We start from the raw sequence: 8,059 nt of genomic DNA, 5'->3' as shown, positions 1-8,059 counted from the left end.
TCAGTTTAGATCCAAAATTCATGCTTGGTAAACACAAGATTTTACAAACTCTAAGACTGCATAATTCCACTTAAACAATTTTTTGTTCATGTTTAAACATTTTCTTTGGAAAACCCAGACATTACAGTCCACTAGTGCATGAGAAATGAATATAGGATTTTTAACTTCCAATATTTTTTTATAGGTGCGTGCCTTCATTCTCAATGTCATTTTCATTGAGGAAGGACTGCACTAGAAGAGCGGAAGAGACAAATTAATGTAAAATATATTTTGGCATAAATATTAATATCTGTGCTATAAACATACTGTACTCCAACAACACAATGCAGCTACCTCTAGTATAAAGTGTGGTATACAGCATGGTGCACAAGGGTGGAAGAAGTTAATTTTGGCCAGAGATACTGAGGCCAACCCCATCTCTCAATAATAGTATAATGGTATCTTTAATGTCCACATATGACAAACAGAACCTCCATTCTTAAAATCTCATCTGAAAGACTTACACATAGTAAACTGCACTGAAGTCTAATTAGGCCTGACAGAATACGAATTTTTTTTATAACTTCAATGGATATCAAGGTTTATTTTTAAACAAATTTCTACATTAATTGATTTAAATTTTCCCAGTCACATAATTATGGGTTTTAAGCATTTTTCATTGTTATCAATTTAAATTTTCACAGTTGCAGGACATTATCAGGGGTCAGATTGAACTGGGGGCAAACAATCATTTAATGATAGTAGACACTGAGATACAAAAAGTTAAACTTTATTACTAATAAAATAAAAATTGTCAACATCACATGTCACAATACACAAAGTAAATAAATTAAACTGTAATAAGTTCTCATACATATTTTTTCTCACTTTGCCTATCTCCAGAGGCAGATTAAGATTTATTGGAGCCCTGGGCACAAATAATATTTGGACTCCCCAGACCCTGGAGGCTCAGGGGTTCCGGAACCCCCCTTTTTAAAAGTGGGAAGTCCATGCCGGCCTGCTTTTTAACATGGGTGAAGCCTTGGGCAGATGTGGAGTGGTGGCGGCAGGAGCTGTGTGCTTTGCAACAGGGGAGCTGATAAAGCTACCCCGCTGCGAAGTGCAGCCCCTGCTAACAGCCTTCCTGGTGGTGGGAGGGCTCAGGTAGACCTCAGTCCCCCCCTTCACCATGGGGCCCTGCCCCCTGCTCCTGCTTTCCCCCGAGACCCCTAAGAGTCACTCAGGGAGCCTGGACCACTGTGGGGTGCCCTGGACCCTCCACCTGACCTGGGTGGTGTGCCCTAGTGGGTAGGGACACAGTTTGGGGGGCTGCTCTTGGGTCCTCCAACCCCCCCACCCAGAGGAAGTGGAGGGTCTGGTGCTCCCTACAATGGCCTGGGCTCCCTGAGCAGCTCTTATCTTGGCCTGGCTCCAGCTTTTGGCCTGTCCAGGGCCTGCAGGGGAAGAAGAGCAGGGAATGGGGCATCAGAGGAAGAGGAGGAGCATGGGTGGAGCCACAATTCCGCCGTTGGTGGTCTTCCTCCATTCTACACAGGTTACGGCACTCCTGGGCCCCCAAATTGGCCGGGACTCCTGGGCACAGGTCTTATGGGTCTGTGTGTTAATCCACCCCGCCTATCTCTAAATTATATTATTATTGATGGAAATATATTTTCATCCATTCGTATGTGTTCAGTGAAATTAATGTTTATTGACATTTACCAAAAAAATCTAACCTTTCTAAGCCTAACTAATTTATCTTACTATTTGAATCTGTATTTGTAGTTACAGGGGGCCGAGGAAAAGATAAACTACAGCTATTTTGGTTCAACAGCGATATTTTTTCTAAGTACACCTGCCAGGATGCACCTATATAGTTAGAAATTTATACTTGCCAGAGCTATGAATTGAAGAGCTATTTTGTTGCAGTGTTTTTATACATTGTAATTCCTGAGAATTAGCAAGCTATGAAGAAATATAAGGCATAAAAAGACTTCAACAAAATATGTTTTGTAACCCTTGAAAAGTGAGATTGGGCTGAACCGTGGGTCACTGCAGGGCCTGGTTACAAGGCAAATCAAATTCCCAGAGCATAGTTGTTTGCCAGGATTAGGATAATCCATGCTTTAATACAATTTTATTTGCATTGTGGATAACACAATTATAGATCCGTGGTTGGAGAAGAGCGCTGCCTGATGACCTAGGCAATAACACAATTTCCGAACAAGGTCGGGGCAGCCCATCCATATAGGTGAACTAGAGGGTAGCCTAGGGTGCCAAGTTAAATGGGGTGCTAAATTCAAAGAAAATAAAATTAAAAAAAAAAGATTAAAAAATACAAATAAAATAAAGACATTATTTCAATTCCTGTGTGTGTACGGAGGGAATATGAATTATAATTCATTTCTCTACATCTCTGATAATTTATTAATATGTCAAATCTTTTATTTACTGCAAAAATAAATAATATTTTAGCAAGATTTTTTTCCATTTTGTGACGTAGGGTCAAGATGACCCACTCCACAATTTTGATAAGCAATAACTCCGCCAGTAGCAAGAGCTACAATGCTAGTGACACCAATTCAAATATACATCAAGGTTGCATAGCTGGAAATGAACGGAGATATCGCGAGTTGATACATGTCAAACAGTCATTTTAACATACATTGCAGGTAGATGGTTAAGGATCGAGTGAATACTATGGAAAATTGTGTTTCTTGGTGCCAAAGAATAATGTCTTTCACCATTATAAATCCAAAATGTGAATATCTTTAAGCATTATTATTGGGCTGTATAACTATGAACTTTTCTTAGTTATAACTGGTTCCCATGTAATAAATAAGGTCCATAAAAGAAAAGTAACAGCATTAACACTTAATAGACTACGAAAGTGATGTCACACTCCAAGCAGGTAACCATGAGGAAGGGGATAACTTTCCAAACCAGTGTCGGGTTATAACGTTGAAAAAGGTCATTTTGTTTCCGTGTAAACGCTGTAACTAACTGTTTTAATAGATAAGTGAGTGCATGTTACTAATCAATGAACCTTTAATCAGTGAAAAGACATGTTGGGATGGCTGCAATGTGGTTTAAATCACCAACCATGTGGTGGGTGTGTCAGCCATCCTTAACGCTATAATGCTTACAGTCGGGAGCACAGTACATAATATTCAAAGCCCTATGGCAGAAAGAGGAAAAAGGAAACCCTCAGGAGATGAGTATTGTAAACAAAAGATTGAGAAAGAAAAGGACCAAGCAAAACAGCAGGGATCCTTCCTGAAATGTCGTCTCTTTAATCCAAAGAAAGATGGAAGCAGTTCACAGCATCCAGAAGAAGGAATGTTACTTGGAGAGGAGATTAGCTCACATCTGCATGGAAGCAGCTTGGAAACTCAAGATGATGGAAACTTACTTCTAGATGAAGGCAGTTCACAGCATCAGACTGATATGGAAGTGGAGAAAATTTATTCAGCTTCAGACAGACACGCAGAAATTGAAGTAAATGAAGTAGAAGGAAGAAAGGATGAGGAAGTTACAAACAAGTTACAGTATAGGCACCCAGCTTCATGGCCCAGATGCGATAACAGTGTGCAGCAAATTCTCGTGGAACATGGACCCGAACAAGTTCATGAATTTCCCTTCCCTAAGGATGGAAATAAAAGAAAATTCTCTGCTCAGCATTACAAGAGGAAACTCATTAATGAGGAAGAAAGTCATCAAAACTGGTTATAATACTCAGTGTCAAAGGACTCTGTGTTTTGTTTTTGCTGCAAGTTGTTTAGAAATCAAGCAATTGGTACATCACTTACTGAAAATGGTTCGAAGGACTGGAAAAACATACCCTCAATTCTCTCTTCACATGAAAGAAGTACAGAACATTTGTAATGTTTTCAAAATTGGAAAGAACTTAAATTATGGTTGAAAAAAGGAAAAACTATTGATGAAGAAAATTTACGTGTGGTCAAGGAAAAAGAAGAATATTGGCAACAAATATTAGAGCGTCTGATTGCTTTAGTGAGAGTTCTTGGTCGGCAAAATTTAGCATTCTGCAGCTGCAGTAAAAATGAAATATTATACACTCCAGATAATGGAAACTTTTTTAATTTTGTTGAATACTTAGCTTTGTTTGATCCAGTCATGAAGGAGTATTTACATAAAATAACTGATTGTGAAACACAGGTTCATTACTTAGGAAAAAATATGCAGAATTAACTGATTCAAATCCTAGCAAATGCCATTAAAAAGAAAACTGTAGAAGCTGCCCATTCTGCAAAATACTTTTCAATAATACTGGATTGTACACCAGATGTGAGTCATGTTGAACAAATGACAATGATCATTCGTTTTGTGGATATGGAAAAGTCTGCAGATGAGGATAATGTTGAAGTGCTCATAAAGGAATTTTTCTTGGGTTTCACACCACTGAAGGAGACGACTGGAGCATTTATGACAAACTATTCTACAAGAGCTTGAAACAATGTCATTATCTGTTGAAAACTTACATAGCCAAGGCTATGATAATGGGAGTAATATGAAGGGTAAAGACAATGGTGTGCCAAGGAGAATGATGGAAATCAATCCTAGGGCCTTTTTTGTTCCTTGCAGTGCGCATTCTCTGAATTGGTTGTTAGTGATGCTTCTAGATGCTGTTTGGAGGCAAGCAGTTTCTTTGACCTGGTGCAACGTGTTTATGTGCTTTTATCAGGCTCAACACGCTGTTGGGAAGATTCTGACTCACCATATGAATTCTGTAACTGTGAAACCACTTAGTCAGACAAGATGGGAGAGTCTCATTGATGCTTTGAGGTCTCTTCACTATGAACTTCGAAACATTTATGATGCCCTAACTGAAATTTCTGATGATACTACCTTTACTGGATCATCTGGCAATATGGCACATTCAGATACAGAAGTTCTTGCAAATGGTCTTTCCAAGTTCAAATTTGTGACTTCACTCATTTTGTGGTATAATATCCTTTTTCAAGATTAACCTCACTAGTAAGCAGCTTCAGGAAAAGAACCTGAACACATGTTCTGCTAATTAAAAACTGCAGCAAACAAAAAATATTCTGGAGGAATTCAGACGTGATGAAGGGTTCGAAAGAATATTGGTAGATTTTCTCGAACTTGCTGAAGAAATAGATTTTCTGACAGAATTTGAACCAGAGCCAGTTCACATTTGGCAGCAGTTTTTGTATGAAGGACGAGACACACCCATTCAGAACCCAAAACAAAGGTTCAAAGTGAATTTCTACTTTGCAGTCCTTGATACTGCTATTCATTCGGTTGATGAAAGATTTCAACAGATGCAGCAGCTACAGTCAGTATTTGGCTTTCTATATGATATCCATGGCTTGCAAAAGAAAACAGCAAAACAAATAAGAGAATTTTGTATAAATCTGGAGCCAGCATTGACTCATGAAAATTCAAAAGACATTGATGCTACAGATTTGTGTAGTCAGCTTCAGGCTTTTTCAAGACAACTTAAGAAATATTCCACTCCTGAAGAAGTACTGAAGTTTGTTTGTGAAAATAAATACAGACAATTTTCCAAACATTTTTATAGCTCTATGCATTCTTTTAACTTTGCCAGTTTCCGTAGCTAGTGGGGAACGTAGCTTCTCAAAATTAAAATGGATAAAAATATATCTGCAAACATATTCAACAATGGTGCAAGAGAGACTTGTTGGACTTGCCACAATGTCAATAGAGCATGAAATAGCTGGAAAACTAGATCTAAAAGAACTAGTGATTGAATTTTCAAAACGTACAGCAAGAAAAGCCATGTTTTAAGAGCACAGAGTGTTTTTATTCAGAGTGTTTTGTAAATACAGGTTAAAGTTCATTGAAGAGTTTTCTTATTTCTTTCTGCATTGGATGTGGTGGTAATGGCAGTGAAAGCAGGACACCATAATGGATGATTTTGGATTTGTAATAATAAAAATAATTAAAATTTTAATGCATTTTTATTTGAAATTAGACTGAAATATCATCTAGCTGTCATATACAAATCTATTTAGAAAATTTCATGTCTCTATTTTATCTTATCTCAGAAACATTGGTTGGACAGATGGATGGACTGACAAACCAAATAATTAACCCTCTGTTTAAAAAAAATACTTAAAAAAATTAAAAGGAAAAAAGGGGCAAAATGTTTCCCAGATTACCAAAAACCTCAGCCTAGATCTGCCTTGAGGTTTGGGGTGGGGGTGCTGATTGCATGGATCGCCTAGGGGGCCAGTTGCTGGTAGCTAGTCTAGGGCCTTAACCCCTGAACATGGTCCTGTAACTTTTTGTCCCACTTAACTCTACAAACAAAAAGTGTTAGATCATAGATTCCTTTAGCCATACCAGACAACCAAGTGCTGTCACACTTGTAGTGAAAACTGGCACTTATGTGGGCCAAATTGGGCGCAACTCACAGCATTTTATCAATGGGTATGTTTATGTGTGTGAGAGAGGACCTCATTGATAGAAAGTAAAGACATGAATTATGTTATGCATTAAATTCTGAAGGAGGCTAGCCTCGGAGTCATTCTTATCTCTTGTGGGAGTTCTCTAATTTAGGTTCTGCTCCTGGGAAGGTTTTGCCTCTCTCATTCACAAACCTACCCTACTGGTCAACAGTTTTCATTCTTCTAAAGCAGCCTGAAAGTGAGAGATGAGGGTTTTCAGAGTGGGAGAGAGCGCTGTGGAGGGCTTTTACTCCTGGGCATAGGTGTGAGCATGACATTTCATTAGGGTGTGCACCCAGGGAATTTTATTTATTTATTTATTTTTAAAGACAAACATTTATTGAATACTCAGTCATAAAGGCCACGTGATAGCTACGGGAAAAGTGATAGCTGATGAAAGGCACTGATCTCTGGTCCGTTAGCAACCTCTGTCCCTCTTCCTGGGAGACTTCATGCATCCATAAAGGTCTGCAGTGGTGATAATGATATTGTCACTCTGAGCCCTTTTTTGGTTGATCTGTGCTACCGTGTTAACACAGTTCGCTCAGGTGGTCGTGACCACTTAGCAAAACATTATGGCAATTGCCAGTTGAGGAAGGCCGAGTGTTGACTAAGCTTGGGCAGCAGGGTGAAATGGGGATGCCCTTCAGGAATAGAATAATGAAAGTTACAGTAACACGGATTCATTCTGACTGGTGAGCCGCACTGCTCAGCTGGTTGAATAGCGCAGTCTGTCTTACGGACGCACTGTGTGTACATGCAGGGGCTTTGTTTAGAAGAGGCAAGTTGGGCAGACTCTCTTGCAGTGTGGAGAGCAGGTTAAGTGTCTTCCTGCAGCACATGGCAATGCAATGAGAAATAGATGGGCTATTAGGATGTGAGAAGGGCTACTAGGATGATCCGTGGAATGGAAAACCTATCTTATGAAAGGAGACTCAAAGAACTTGGCTTGTTTAGCCTAACCAAAAGAAGGTTGAGGGGGGGGATATGATTGCTCTTTATAAATATATCAGAGGGATAAATATTAGGGAGGGAGAGGAATTATTTAAGCTTAATACCAAAGTGGACACAAGAAGAAATGGATATAAACTGGACACTAGGAAGTTTAGACTTGAAATTAGACAAAGGTTTCTAACCATTAGAGGAGTGAAGTTCTGGAACAGCCTTCCAAGGGGAGTAATGGGGGCAAAAGACATATCTGGCTTTAAGACTAAGCTTGATAAGTTTATGGAGGGGATGGTATGATGGGATAGCCTAATTTTGGCAATTAATTTGGCAACTGATCTTTAATTATCAGCAGGTAAGTATGCCCAGGGTCTGTGATGGGATGTTAGATGGGGTGGGATCTGAGTTACTACAGAGAATTCTTTCCTGATTGCTGGCTGGTGAGTCTTGCCCACATGCTCAGGGTTTAGCTGATCGCCATATTTGGGGTCAGGAAGGAATTTTCCTCCAGGGCAGATTGGCAGAGGCCCTGGAGGTTTTTTGCCTTCCTCTGCAGCATGGGGCATGGGTCACTTGCTGGCGGATTCTCTGCAGCTTGAGGTCTTCAAACCGCAATGTGAAGACTTCAATAACTCAGATATAGGTTAGGGGTTTGTTACAGAAGTGGATGGGTAGGGTTC

This window comes from Gopherus evgoodei, chromosome 5 (assembly GCF_007399415.2).
Source record: "Gopherus evgoodei ecotype Sinaloan lineage chromosome 5, rGopEvg1_v1.p, whole genome shotgun sequence".
NCBI classification, from domain to species: Eukaryota; Metazoa; Chordata; order Testudines; family Testudinidae; genus Gopherus; species Gopherus evgoodei.
The sequence above is the reverse complement of the archived record's forward strand: the minus strand, read 5'-3'. Positions refer to the sequence as shown.